Below are 14,614 nucleotides of genomic sequence, written 5' to 3' on the forward strand. Positions count from 1 at the left end.
CAGCCCTGCTGGGACGTGCCAGGAGACACGGCGTCGGGGCCGGAGGAGGCAGGGACAAGGAGGGGCCCTGGCTGGCAGCCCCCAAGGAGGCTGGGGAGGCCTCCAAGACCACAAGGGAGGAGGAGGAGGAGGAGGAGGCGTCCCCAAGAGCCCCTGACCTCCATTGCATCGCCTGCAAAGCCATGCCCAGGACCAGCATCGCCACAGACCCAACCGAGGCAATGAGGAAGCAAGAGAAACAGTCCCAGAAGCCCCAGACTTGGGTCGGAGTGGGGATCGCAGTCAAAAAAGACAGGAGCAGGTTTCGGCATTCAGGAGAGATGAAAGGGCACCTTTGAAGCCTGCTGCCAGTGAAGCAGAAATGGCAAGGAATGGTGCCAGTGCTGATGGCATGCACTTGCTGGAATAAAGCCAGGTCAGAAATGTGTTGCCACTGAAATACCAAAAGTAAAAAAAGATGCGCATTAATGTCTCTTTAATGGGGGGTTTAGTGCAATGTCCTGTGAGTGAAATAGTTACACAGAACTACACAATGTTCCCAAGATATTCCCAGGATAAACTCCCAATCGCCTTTGTGTGATAACTGCTAAGAATGGGGAGGGCAGCTATGAGAGAACTAGAAAAGATCCTAAAATGTACAGACATGCAACTCAGCACAACAGTTAGAATCATAGAAGCCCCTGTATTCCCTATTGCCACTTGTGGCTGTGAGAGCTACGCAGTTAAGAAAGCAGATAGGAAGAGAATCAATGCCTTTGAGAAGTGGGGCTGGAGAAGAGTGCTGAGGATCCCACAGAGAGCCAAGAAGCCCAACAAATGGGTCCTAGAGCAGAGGAAGCCAGAAACCTCCCTGGAAGCCAAGATGATAAGAAGCTGCTGTACTTTGGCCACATCATGAGGCACAACTCAATGGAAAAAACAATAACATTAGGACAGGTGGAGGGAAGCAGAAAGAGAGGAAGGCCACATACTAGATGGATGGACTCTATTAAGGAGGTGCAGGGCCTAAGCAGAGCAGTGGAGCATAGGGAGTCTTGGAGATGTCTCATCCACAGGGTTGCCATGGGTCAAGATCGTCTCAAGGATGGATAACAACAACAAAATCTAGCATGCAGCCTTCCTCTCTTTCTGCTTCTCTCCACCTTTCCTAGTATCATTGCTTTTTCCAGTGCTCATGATAGGTCCAAAATACCACAGCCTCCATTTGATCATCTTGGCTTGCAGGGAGATTTCCGGCTTGATCTCTTCAAAGACCCATTTCTTTGTCTTTTTGGGCTGTTCCCCCCCCCCCCTGATTTTTAGCCAAAGAAAATCAATCCATTTGAGATGTGGTGCTGGAGGAGAGTACCAAGGATACTGTGGACAGCCAAAAGACAGAAACATGACAAATGGATCCAAGAGCAGATAGATCTACCTTTCCTGGAATTATTGCCTTTTCTAGTGATTCCATGCCTTCTCACAATATGGGCAAAATACAACAGCCTCTGTTAATCATCATGGCTTCCAGGGAGATCAAGGTTGAACTCTCCATGGAAGCCAAGATGGTCAAATGGAGGCTGCTGTATTTTGGCCACGTCATGAGGAGACACAGATCACAGGGAAAGGCAATAATGCTAGGGAAGGTAGAGGGTAACAGATGGATGGACTCAATCAGGGAGGTCACAGAAATGAATTTACAGGACCTGAGCAGAGTAACGGAGGGCAGGGGCTCTTGCAGATGTCTCATCCACAGGGCCTCCAGGAGTCAAGATCAACTCAAAGGCAGTTAACAACAAAGCAGAGGCCTAAGGAACACGCAGCCATGGGGGAGAAAGTCTGGCATAGGGAGGTTAAAAATGTAGCTTCTTGTTGGCCTGTTACAGACTGCCAAAATAAAGCTGCTTCGGATCTCTATGGAGGTATGCTATTTAAATGATGCATGGGTCCGGAGGTCGCGCCAAAGCCACACTTCATTCCTAAGCACTGGAGTGCAGCTTTGGTGTAGCTTCTGGATTCTTAGGACGCATGCATCATTTAAATAGCATACCTCCAAAGAGACCCGAAGCAGCTTTATTTTGGCAGTCTGTAACAGGCCGTTGTTAACGTTCCTCAAGTCAGCACCAATTCATGGCAACCCTGTGGATGAGACATCTCCAAGAGCCCCTGTCCTCCACTGCTCTGCTTAGGTCCCTCAAATTCATGTCTGTGACCTCCCTGATTAAGTCTATCCATCTGGCATGTGGCCTTCCTCTCTTTCTGCTGGCTTCTACTTTGTCAAGCATTATTGTCTTTTCTAATAAGTCATGTCTTCTCATGAAGTGGCCAAAGTACAACAGCCTCAGTTTGACCATCTTGGCTTCCAGGGAGAACATAACACAGGATTTTCTTGGCAAGATTTGTTCAGAGGGGGTTGTCATTGCCGTCCTCTGAATCGGAGGGTGTGTGACTCTCCCAAGGTCACCCAGTGGGTTTCCATGGCCAAGCAAGGTTTCAAACCCTCTGGTCTCCAGAGTCCTGGTTCAACACTCAAACACTCAAACTGCCACACCACAATGACTCTTGGGTTGCTTCCATACCACTGTGTATCCTTCTGCCTGTCTTTCCTGCAAAGATTTGGGGAGTGATGGTTGCATCCATCATGTCTGGTTGCTTACCTGTCTTCTCCCTTTGCAAAGTCTGACCTGTTTGTGTGCCCTCTGAGTTGGCCCAGCAGGAATCACTGGGTCTGGCCATAAAAAGAAAGCAGGGCTGCCCGTATCATTAGGCGCAATGAGGGGATTGCCTCAGGCAGCAGGTGCTGGAGCTGCCTCCTTCTGGATCCCACAGCTGTCCTCTCCTGCCCCACAACTTCTCTTGGGCTCTCTAAGTGGGTTGGATGGCGATGCATTAGAAGTGCTGAAAACTCAAGTGTTGTCTCAGTCTGCTTCTCTAGATGGAACAGGGAGGGAGAGCTGTCTAGTCTTGTGACCTCAGTCACTAAATGTCTTCAGCCAGCCCCGAGAGGGGGAAAAAAAAAAAAGGAAGCAGTGGCTGATTCTTGTGGGAAATAATCCTTCTCCTGTGTTTGCTCTTACTCTCCAACAGGAACAATTTTGGGGTGGTGAATCTGTTCAGGTTTTCATTCCAAACTTAAACAGTGCTGTTGCAGCTTTTGGGGCAGCATAATGGGAGGAGGAAGTGGGCTCTGTTGGGCCAAACCACACACTTTCACACAAGTTGCCATGGCCAGTGCTCTAGCTCTTGGCACAATGTGAACACTAGTTTTTATTCATGAGCCCTTTCTACCAAGGAAGAGAAGGTGCTGTGGGTCCAAAACACATTGCATAAATAATCCAGTTTGAGTCTGCTTTAACAGTCCTGCCTCAGTGCTAGGGAATCCTGGGAAATGTAGTTTATTATGGCACCAGAGCTCTCTGACAGAGAAGGCTAAATGTCTCACAGAACTCCCAGAATTCCCTAGCACTGAGCCAGGACTGTTAAAGTGGCCTCAAACTGGATTATTTCTGCACTGTGTTTTGGACTGTGTGTCTGGGCATTTGGCAGGGAGACCCCTTCTCTCCCCCTTTCCAGCTTCTGGTGATGGGAAAAGAAATAAAGCTTACTTCTTATTGCTTACTTTTTGATCTGCATTTACTTCAAAATCAAAATAGTCGTGTTAAGCACACTCTTCCTATTCTTTCTTTCTTTCTTTCTTTTTAAAGGTAAAGGTTAACACAAGCTGTCTTTTGACCCTTAGGACGGAGTTCCATGGGTGCTTGTTTCAGTGTAAATCCTGCTGAACATGAAGTCTTTACCTTTTTGTCACATTTTGCCTGATGAAGTGACCTTCATATTTGGGGGGCCTGCTCATTTTTGTGACCTTTGTGTTGTCTATGCTAATATAGGGTTTTTGGAATTTGTTTTTATGGTGACCTACGCTTGCAGACTTATATTTTGTTCTATCGCTTTGTTTTGTTTTTAAAACCTTAATTTAAAACACACACAAAACTTGGCATATTACTTTCTGAATAGCACTGCTTATCTTCTGGAGTCAATAAGTGTGTAATTATCCTTCCCAAAGCAGCATCTAATGAATGCCTCGGCTGAAAGCTACTTATGTTGCCGTGCAGTGGTGGAGAAGTGTGTCAAGTTGTACTCTTGGGAGTAGCAACAGATGGTCTCTGCTTTATTGAAACTAACCAATGGACACTCATTTGCTTATTTTTATGGCAATAGATTCACTGCATTAACTTGTAATTCTCCCAGATGCTCATAATTGGTTGGATTTACATTGCAATAAGGCTACATGTAGTAGCATTTACCTGGCTGATTCCTTCCTTTCACTGAGTGTTGAATAATGAATCAGCAATAAACAAACAACTTCCTCAAGAGTAGTCTCATTGTCTTCAGCTGGATTTGCGGCGTACCATAATGGAAACTAGAGTCTTCCTGATGTTGTGGGACTGCAGCTCTCATCAGCCATAGCAGGGACGTAGCTAGGATTTTAGGAAGGGGGGGGGTCCAGACTAAGTGCCACCATTATAATGGGGCTTGAGTGCGGCGGCACAGCAGCACACACCATTCATTTTTCTAATGGAAGGGGGGGGGTCCGGACCCCCAGACCCCCCCCCCGGCTACATCCCTGGCCGTAGCCAGCATAGCCAATGGTAAAGAATGCTGGGAGTTCCAGTTCAGTGACATCAGGTGGGCCACATGATTCCCATCTCTGGCATACAGGTGGTTTGAAGATTCATTTATACAAGAATAAGGGCTATGTGAGGAAAAAGCAAGCACACATTTCTGTCCTTCAGCATGAGGGATGTGCAGGAAATGTTTTAAATTTTGTAGCACACACAAGCCTGAAAAGCTATTGTCTATCTAAACATCCATTACTCTCTTATGAATAGATTATTATTATTATTATTATTATTATTATTATTATTATTAACCTTTATTTATAAAGCGCTGTACATTTACACAGTGCTGTACATACAATCTTTTTAATTAGACGGTTACCTGCCCTCAGGCTTACAATCTAAAAAGACACCACACAAAAGAAGGGAGTAGTGGTGGGGAAGGGGATGAGGTCCAGCAGTTCCTCTCTACCTCCAAGGCCTGGACCAAGGCAGATGGACTGGAGGGAGGACTTGGCTTCATAATGGATGGTTAATCTTCTTCCAGGGAGGCCTGTTGGAGCTAGCCTGCCTCTCTAGTAGGATAATACATATAAAGTACATAGCAATACAGGAAGTGGTTCAATAAAACAGGCACCAAAAGAACATCAAATAGCAAGCAACAATTATGCAATGCCTGGGAAAGCTGCTCTGAATAGGATGGTCTTCAACTCCGTTTTGAAGCTGGTTAAAGAAGTGATGGCTTTTGCTCGCGGGGGAAGAAGGTTCCAGGAGTGGGGGCAGCAAGTGAAAAGAGGCGAATCCGAGATGGGGCAGAGAAAATCCTGGGCTGGGACAGCTGACCTTGACTACCAGAATGGAGGGCCCTGGTGGGAAGGTGAGGAGAAATAAGGTCTGATAAGTAAGGAGGGACCAGTTCATGGAGGGCTTTAAACGTCGACAGCAGGAGCTTATACTGAATGCGGAAAGGAGGGGGAGCCAGTGAAGGGATGCCAACACAGGAGAGATATGGTCACAGCGGTAGGCGGATGTGATAATGCGAGCAGCTAAATGCTGGACAGAAATTAAAGGACAGAAGTGAGAAAGAGGAAGCCCAGCCAGGAGGATGTTATTGTTTATTCCTTATGCCACAGAACTGCTAAGTACTATTTGACTGGGAACCTGTGGGCTTTCGAGATTTTGTTGGACTCCAGTTCCCATCAGCCTGACTAGTGGTGAAAGATAATAGAAACAGCAGTTGACCAACATCTAGCAGGCCATGGGGTCCCTACTACTAAACTAAGAATAACTTCAGCAGAATTGCTTACTACAAAATTGCATCTCTGAATCTTTCCCCTTACTTCATAGTCTTATCCTTCTTTCTGTTATGCAAGGGAATTCAGGTTTTCTTTCACAAGCAATTGGCCTAATTCACTTGCCAGTCTTTCAATACCAAAACTACAAAGATATTGTTGCAACTGCTGTTGACATTTATTTGGCAGCATTGTGTAGAAGGCAATAAGGAAAGCAATGGTTACATATAAACACATCCTGAATTTGGGGATTAGATCAGCGGATATTAAAGAAAGAGGTCACCTATTAAAAGAATTCCTGATATGCTACTAGTAGACAGCATGCTATCTCCTTTATTTGCATCGGCTTGGGGTATTTCCTTGAGTAAAGTTCAGGGCAGAGATCAGTTCTGTTACTATCTCTATGGACTTTGAACAGCAGCAGCAAACAATGTAAATAAATGAAAATTTATTGTTAGACTTTCTTTTCCACAAGGGTTGCACAGTCTACTGTTAGGCTGTGGAAAATGGCTACTTCAGGCACACTGGGGCAGAGCATTGTAATTAATTTTATTATTACTGCTAGAAAAGTGGGAAGGAGCATGTAGGATTTCTGCCTCAGTGCCAAAATAGCTTAGCTATTTTCGCATAATATTCATCTTAAGGGGGGGGGAGGGGGGAGCAAATTGCCACTCTGCTTTAGGCAGTGAAATGTATTGGGTCAGCTCTGCATGTAGAGGTTGTAGTTGTGGGTTTGTGCGAGCTTTCTCAAATCCCATCACTGCCACCAAAAGCGAGGGCTTCCAGTTATCCACATCTCTGTCACCAATGTGTGGAGTTCCTTCTATTCCACCACTGTTGCCACCAACTGTGGGGACCTCCTAGATATCCTCGTGGTTCCTGTGTGAAACTTTATTAATCTTATATCCCCAGACTCCATCAGACACCACCATCCTTGATTAACTGCTGCCACCAGAGAGCCAGCATGATGTAGTGATTTGAGAATTGGACTAGGACTGGAGACCAGAGTCCGAATTCCCATTCGGCCATGGAAACCCACTGGGTAGCAATGACGTTGGACAAGTCACATTCCCTCAGTCTTGGAGGAAGGCAATGGCAAATCTCTTCTGAACAAATATTGTCAAGAAACCCCATGTTGGGTTCACCTTAGGCAGGACCAGCTCTAGGTATTTGGCCAACCTAGGCGAGAAATATTTTGGCACCCCCTGTCACCCCTCATAATTATTTTCACCACTTGATTTCCACTGTTTTGTTTGTTAAAGCTAAACATGACATAAAATTTAGGTTCCAATCTCTCATCATAGTATTGAGAATTAGTCAAAAAGCCTATTAAAAACTGTGCCACAGACACGGGGGGGGGGCACATTTATGTTTTGGCCATTGTACAAAGAAACTGTCATACGGTAGTTTGCTTTTACGTCGCTTGCTGTAATGAGTTTTCACTTTAATATTGTTTAATTACACAAAAAATTATACAAAAAAGCCGCCACGCTGCCCCTACATTTTTTCACCCTAGGCGGTTGCCTAGTTTGCCTATATGGATGAGCCGGTTCTGACCTTAGTCTCCATGAGTCAGAAATAACTTGAGGCACACAACAACAACAACAACAACCACCACATGCCATGTCTGAACTCAAGCTTTCTGACATCTGGTGTACTCAGAGGCACAAATGAATAATACAAGAATAATGAGTTATTAAACAGAAATTGAACAATCTCCCTTCCTCATCATTTACCTACAATCTCCACCTGAATTGTCAGAAGTCTAAGAAAAAGAGTTTATCACTTGTGCTTTTTGGATCATTAATTCACTTGTTTATTTATTTATAATCCAGGTAGGGATGCCATAACCCTGCTGTGCCCGTGCTTATAACGGTTTTTGCAGTTTGGCACGGTCACGGTCCGGTTCACTCTAAATCCTGGGTTTGGGCCCGGCCGGCAGCCATCGCGCCTAAAGGGAACACTCGTCCCCTTGAGGCTGGCCGGCCAATGGCAGAGCAGCTGGAGCAGAGCTGTTTCCAGCCCCACTCTGCCATTGGCCAGCCTCAAGGAGGAGGTAGACCCTTGGAGGAGGAGGAGGAGGAGGAGTGAGACTCTGGGCCAGCCAGGGGGAGGGAAAAGTGCCCTTTCTTAGTGCATGGTGAGGAGGAGGAGGAGGAGGGGGAAACAGGAGAAGGAGGAGGAGGTGGGTGCCCATTTTCAAAGGTCCCCCCCCAAAGTGCACTTTCTGTGTACAGTAGAGTCTTGGTGAAGAAGCATGAGACATCGGATTGGGGACAAAAGTCCCTCGCCTTGCCTCCCCCTTCCCTCCTTCCCTCCCAAGTTCCCTACTTACCTTCCCTGTTTGGGTCAGGCTTCTCCCTTTGTCCTGAGGAAAATGAAGCCTCTGAGGAGAGGCCTGGGGCTGTCCTCCACAGCCGCCAAGTCCTCGCCTTCCCTGCTCCCCTTCTCTTCAAAGGGCTCCAAAAAGAGCCCTTTGCAGGAAAGGGGAGGTCCAGGAAGAGCAGGACCGGGTTAGTGCCCAGGTCTCTCCTCTCCTTTCCTGCCTTCCTTCTCTTCCCTTCAAAGAGCCCTTTGGGGGAAAGGGGAGGTCTGGGAAGAGGAGAGTGGCCTTGGAGGACAGGCCTTGGCCAAGCACACAAGTCCCTCAGGAGCCTGCGTCCTCGGTCTAGGCTTGTCCTCCGCTGCCCAGGCTTCTCCTTTCTGGGGATTTCTTCTCCCCCGAAGAGGTTGGGGGGGGGAGGAAAGTGAAACTGGGAGGGAGAGGCTTGGATCTGCTTTAAAAAAAAAGTGTCCTACATTTGAAAATGTTGTCCTACATTTGTTCCGGTTCAGAGGTCCTGATTTATGGCAACCCTAAATCCAGGCCCTAACTACTCTTCCAACTGCGGGGATGGAACCTATTAAAATACCTGCCCCATGTTTTTTTCTTGCCTGTGATGCTACTTTTTCTGGATCTTGTCATCCCATCCCTGTATTAGCCAGTTGTATTCACATCTATTCAGAGAGAACAAAGAGGATGCTGAGAAGGCAGGCAAGCTGCAGAATCCTTCACCTTCATGTCTTCTTAGATTATGGAATCCTGCTTCCTGACTGTGAGAAATCCTTCTCAGCAAAGGTTGTTCAAGGACATTGTGTCTGGCCTGCATCCTGTAAGAGATATCAGACATATATGAGTTCCCCAAAATAGATTTTTGGAAGGTCAACAAAAGTTCTGTCCCATCTCTGTCCGTATGAAAATCCTGGCAGTTTTAATTTACACTTGCGGTACATGGAGGATCCTTTGTGGCCTCTAACCCTGACATAGCAATAATCTTAAACATAGTTTTCTGACGCTTTTTCGGGCTGTGTGGTGACATTCTGGAAGACTTAATCCCTTAAGTTTCACCAACAGCTATGGCTGACATCTTCAGAAGATGCCAGTTACAGGTGACAGCCCGAAAAACCCACAGAATACTATGGATGCTGCCTGTGAAAGCCTTCAACTTCACAGTCTTAAATCATATTTTGTTTCTAAATCAGTGGATCCACTTCTGAGTGAGCATCGCATAGAACTGAGCCATAAATGTAAAAAAAAAAAAAGGCTTTTAAAGAATAGTGTTTTACAAATGTTTACTGAAATAACTTTATGTGCTACCCCTCCCCTTTTCGAAACAGCCAGCAAATCCACCATCCATTTTTGCCGCTTTCTTCAGTACAATGAGAGAGAATGAGATGATATTAATGATTGCTGGCTGGATACTAGTTTAGAGGTTTTATGGCTGTAACAAGCATAGAATCTCACTGACAATTCAGGTTTGTGTTTGTTTGTTTGTTTGTTTATATCCCACCCTTTCCCCAAAAGTGGCACTCAGAGTGGCTTACAGTATCTAAAAAAAGTAAAGTTTTTAAATTTATTTTTATTTTGGAATACCTGTATTTGCCTATATGTACACAATGCGATATCTTGGAGATGACAGCCAAGTCTAAACACAGAATTAATTTATGTTTCATACATATGTTATAAACATAGCTTGAAGATAATTTTATTCAGTACAAATTATACCAAAAAATAAATAATTTTGTGCATGAAACTAAGTTTGTGTATACTGAACTATCAGAAAGCAAAGATTGCCTTATCTCAGCTACCCATGAAAAAAGTTTTGGTTTTTCAAGTATTTCGGATTTCAGAGTTCTGGATAAGGAAGACTCAGTCTGATCATTTATGTATCTGTCAAATCTGTCCTAACATCTTGAAGGGCAGATTTGTAGCTAAAGCACTTGTGAAGCATTTTTACAGTATGTTCCATTAAATTCACCTTTCAGCATTTCTGAACAAACAACATCGTCCTTTACCTCACTTGGTTAATAAGATTATGTGTGCTCTATTTCACAAAAGGAGCACTATGTTGGAAGCAGAAGCACAGTTCAGACAGAAAAGGACAAAGAAAGGAAAAGTGAAACCTGTATGAAAATAGCAGTGACTTTGAAACCAAATAATGGAAGGGAAAATACTAAAAGCCATTACTAGAAGTAACAGCAAAAGCCAGTGTGGTGTACTGGTCTGAGCGCTGGTCTAGTACTGTGGAGACCAGGATTTGAATCCTAGCTCAGTCAGCCATGGAAACTCACTGGGTGACCTTGAGCAAGTCACACTCTCTCAGACTCAGATGGCAATGGCAAACCCCCTCTGAATAAATCTTGCCAAGAAAACCCCATGATAGGTTCGGTTCACTTTAGGGTAGCCATAAGTCAGAAATGACCTGAAGGCACACAACAATGAAGAAGTAACTGCAGTTTAAAACACCTGGCTCAGAAGTCTGGGAAGAGAAATTAAAGTCAGTTGTCCTCTGCTACTGAGAAGAATTCTTCATATGGCAACCTGATACCTCCCTACAGAATTATACCAAGCAATCCAGAACTAGGGATGTTACTATGGTTGCCCCAGAGTAGATTGCCTTTCTGCAGGAAAAGAAAACCCAACAACCAGCTCTGAGGGTAATTAGTCAGTATGAACTGCAGAGAAATAACCAGAGTCAAAGCAATTTTAAAATGTATCATAGCACACTCTATAATAGTATATACACTTACATTTTTACACTTTGGAATTTAAAAGGAATGCATGGATAGGATCACTATTAACGTCATACATATGGGACCAAATCATAGCACTGAAAAACATATGTTCCAGCTTCTCTGTGGACATTCCTTATGGATACTGTATTTTTTCCTATTTATTCATTAAAATATTTGTATTGCACCCTGTATTAAAAGATCACAGAATGGGATTTTTTGCCATCCTAATTCTAATTTTTTGCCATCCTAATTTACTCAGATGTAGATATCAATTCTGATTGCTCCCCTACAAGCATGGACAAGACTGCAGCCTTAGAAAAAAGATAGTTTTCTTCTACCTAGCTTCTAGACACAAGTTCATACAGAGTTGAAAACACTTTCTGGTTTTGACTGTGCAGCAGAAGACATGAGCTTGGCTTGTTTTGGGATTGCATGACAAAAATAGTTACATCACTGATGCAATTGCAACACATGCATTATTTAGTAACTATCTGCAGAGCATGGCTAGCAAAGTAATCCTCTTTCAGCATTGCCAGTTGTCTTATTTTCTGCTAAAACAAAAGGGCGTAGCAGAAAAAGACAAAAAGAGAGAAAAAGAAAAATATTTAACACAAAAAATTAAATCCAAGAGAGAATCAGAGCAACAAATTCAAGAAGTACATTACATGTTAGGCTAAGTCTTAGCCTAATTCTTAACACGATAAATGTTTCCCTTGACAAAACATAGGAATAGATTTGATACAAACCATCCTTTGCCTATAAAATGACATGAATTACACATTTATCCAAATTGGTCAACAGATAACACTTGTCAGAACCCATCTAAGGAACATGTTTAAATCTTAAAGACTCTTGTAGGTATACAAAACATAATCCTAAACATATTTTTTTGTAAATCCAATTGAATTCAGTGGATTTCTCCAGAGTGAGCATTGTAGAGAACTGAGCTATAAACGTCATCTTTTTTAAAAGTAAAAAAATATTTTACAAAAGATCATACAAAGGATACTTGTCAACAATCTTCCACAGGATTCCCCCCCCCTCACTCATTTGCCAGAAAACCACAGTATGTATCATGTAAATATTCCAGAGGTATCACTTCAAAATGAAATTTTGCAAGCATTTTGAAAAGGAAAGAGTGGATGGATGGAGACAAGCTGGTAATCTTCAAATACAGTTGGCCGTCCATGCCCATGGATTCTGTATTCATGGATTCAACCATCCATAGCTTGAAAATATTCATATATATATATATATATATATATATATATTCCAAAAAACAAACCTTGCTTTTGCTATTTCATATAAGGAATTTATATAAGGGAATTGCATCAGTGATTTTATTACGCCATTGTATTTAACAGGAATTGAGCATCCACAGATGTCTTGGAATAAACACCAGCAGATACCAAGGGCCCACTGTACCTGATGGGCTACCACATAGATCAGGGTAAGTGCAAAACTGCACATGGGACTGGGGATTGTGAGAAGAATTAATTGGAAGAGAGTAATTTTAAAATGAGGAATGGAACATATAAGCATTACAATATCTGGTGCAAGTGTGCTGAAGTGCATGGCAATGGGACAATTTCAATTAGATAATTATACAGCGTTTTACTCTAGAAGATACCAAGGAATCAAAAACATGACATTAACAGTGAGATAAGATGTAGCAAAGCAGTTGGGGGCATATAATGCAAAGTGTGACCAAATAATTTAGTTAGACTGCATGGAAAACCTATCAGTGCAAATATAGTCCAAGTTTATGCTTCAGTTACACAGTCAGAAGAGAAAGAAATTCAAAGCTAGTTGAAAATGATAAGAAAAGTGGACAACAGTACAAAAAGAGGAAGACCATATTCCAGAAGAATTGATTCAATCAAGGAAGCCACAAAGATGAGCTTGTGACACCTGAGAAGGGCTGTTGATGATCAGAGTTCCTGTAGATCAGTGATTCTCAAACATTGGTCCTCCAGATGTTTTGAACATAAATTCCCACAAGTCTCATCTAGCTTGGCCAAGAATCAGGAATTCTGGGAGCTGCAGTCCAAAACATCTGGAGGGCCAAAGTTTGGGAACCACTCACAGGGTCACCATAAGCCAAAGCCAACTTGGTGGTAAACAACAACACAGCCTACAGACGCCATCCATGACATTGCCATCCCCCACTGGCAACAAAGCCTTAAAATTATTTTAAAATGTTCAGCGTTGTCCCAATCAGTGAATTGCTCTGATTCTGTCTTAATTCTAGCTTGGCTACTCATATGAATAATATTTTAATTGTTTCTAATGAGCAATTGTGGTAGGGCCAGGGACTTTACTAATTGTTCTGTAAATAATAAGCTTATATGTCACTTGTGATTATGAGTAAGAAAGTTTTAAAATGTAGAAGTACACATAATTTTGAACAACACTGGATTAAAAGAGAATTAAAAATCTGCACAGAAACAGATTCAAACCACAAGGGAAAGAACCAGGCCGAAACAAGCCAAAAACAAACAAACAAACGAATAAACTAAAAGTTCCAAGAGACTGTATGTACACATAATCATCTTGTCTATGAAATGAACTGTATAAAGTGTTTTTAAAATACTTCCTATAAAATCTTCATTACATTTGCATGGGAGTAAAATCTATTTGTTCAAGCTTTCCAAATTTTTGACTATATTAGCAATTATCTTTATCCCATAACTGCAAATTGCTTCAGATATATGGTCCCATGAATACCCAAGAAGCCTTTATGGAAGATAAAGACATTGATATGTCCAGCTAATATGTTTACACCAGCTAGCAGTGCTTCAGCCTGAGATCTTTCCTATCATCTGATGCTCTCTCACACCACACAATCATAGCACCATGATTTCACTTTAATAGTCATGGTTGCATCCTAGGGAATCTTGGGCTTCATAGTTCTAAATGCCCCCCACATAGCAAATCACATTAATCCATAAATTGGAATCATGGCACTTAATGGGGAATCATAGTGCTGCAATTCTATAGTACAAAATGCTCTGTTCAGCTGGATGTGCCCTTGAGAATAATTGTGAATGACATAGCTGCTATCCTATACACAATAACCTTGGAATCAGGTCCACTGAATTCAACAAAATTTACTAGTCTGGTGCTAATGTGGTGTGGTGGTCTTAGTATTGGACTAGTATTTTGAGAGACCAGGGTTCAAATCATCCTTCAGACATGGAAACCCCTTGAGCGGCCTTGAGCAGGTCACATATTCTTTCAGCCTCAGAAGGCAGGAATGACAAACATTCTCTAAAGAAATCTTGCCAAGAAAACCACATTATAAGTTTAATTTATATTGCTGTGTGCCTCCATGTTGTTTCCAATTTACAGCAATCCTAAAGGAAACCTATCACAGGGGGTTCTGGGACTGCGTGTGTGTGATTCACCTAAGGTCACACAGTGGGTTTCCATGGCTGAGCAGAGAATCACACGCTTCTCTCCAGGTAATTATAAGTCATGAACAATTTGAAGACACAAAACAACAACAACAACAACAATAACAACAATTGTGCAAGCTTGCTGTTCCACAGAATAGGACCCAGAGCAATGGATGAAAGCTACAGGAAAAGAGATTTCACCTCAACATTAGGAAGAACTTCCTGATAGAAAGAGTTGTTTGGCAGAGGAACACAGTCCTTCAGAGTGTGGTGGGTT

General features: G+C 43.0%; 1 long non-coding RNA gene across 2 annotated transcripts in view; it reads left to right on the plus strand.

The window, feature by feature from the left end:
- The first annotated feature begins 44 nt into the window (after positions 1 to 44).
- The window catches only part of LOC121924910, a 27,733-nt gene continuing 13,163 nt past the window's right edge, over positions 45 to 14,614 (plus strand). For both annotated transcript variants that reach the window (XR_006102756.1, XR_006102757.1), the window contains exons 1-2: positions 45 to 415; positions 12,304 to 12,389. This is a non-coding gene — a long non-coding RNA (uncharacterized LOC121924910). The remainder of the gene's footprint in view (positions 416 to 12,303; positions 12,390 to 14,614) is intronic.

This window comes from Sceloporus undulatus, chromosome 1, assembly GCF_019175285.1.
Source record: "Sceloporus undulatus isolate JIND9_A2432 ecotype Alabama chromosome 1, SceUnd_v1.1, whole genome shotgun sequence".
In the NCBI taxonomy this organism is placed as follows: domain Eukaryota; kingdom Metazoa; phylum Chordata; class Lepidosauria; order Squamata; family Phrynosomatidae; genus Sceloporus; species Sceloporus undulatus.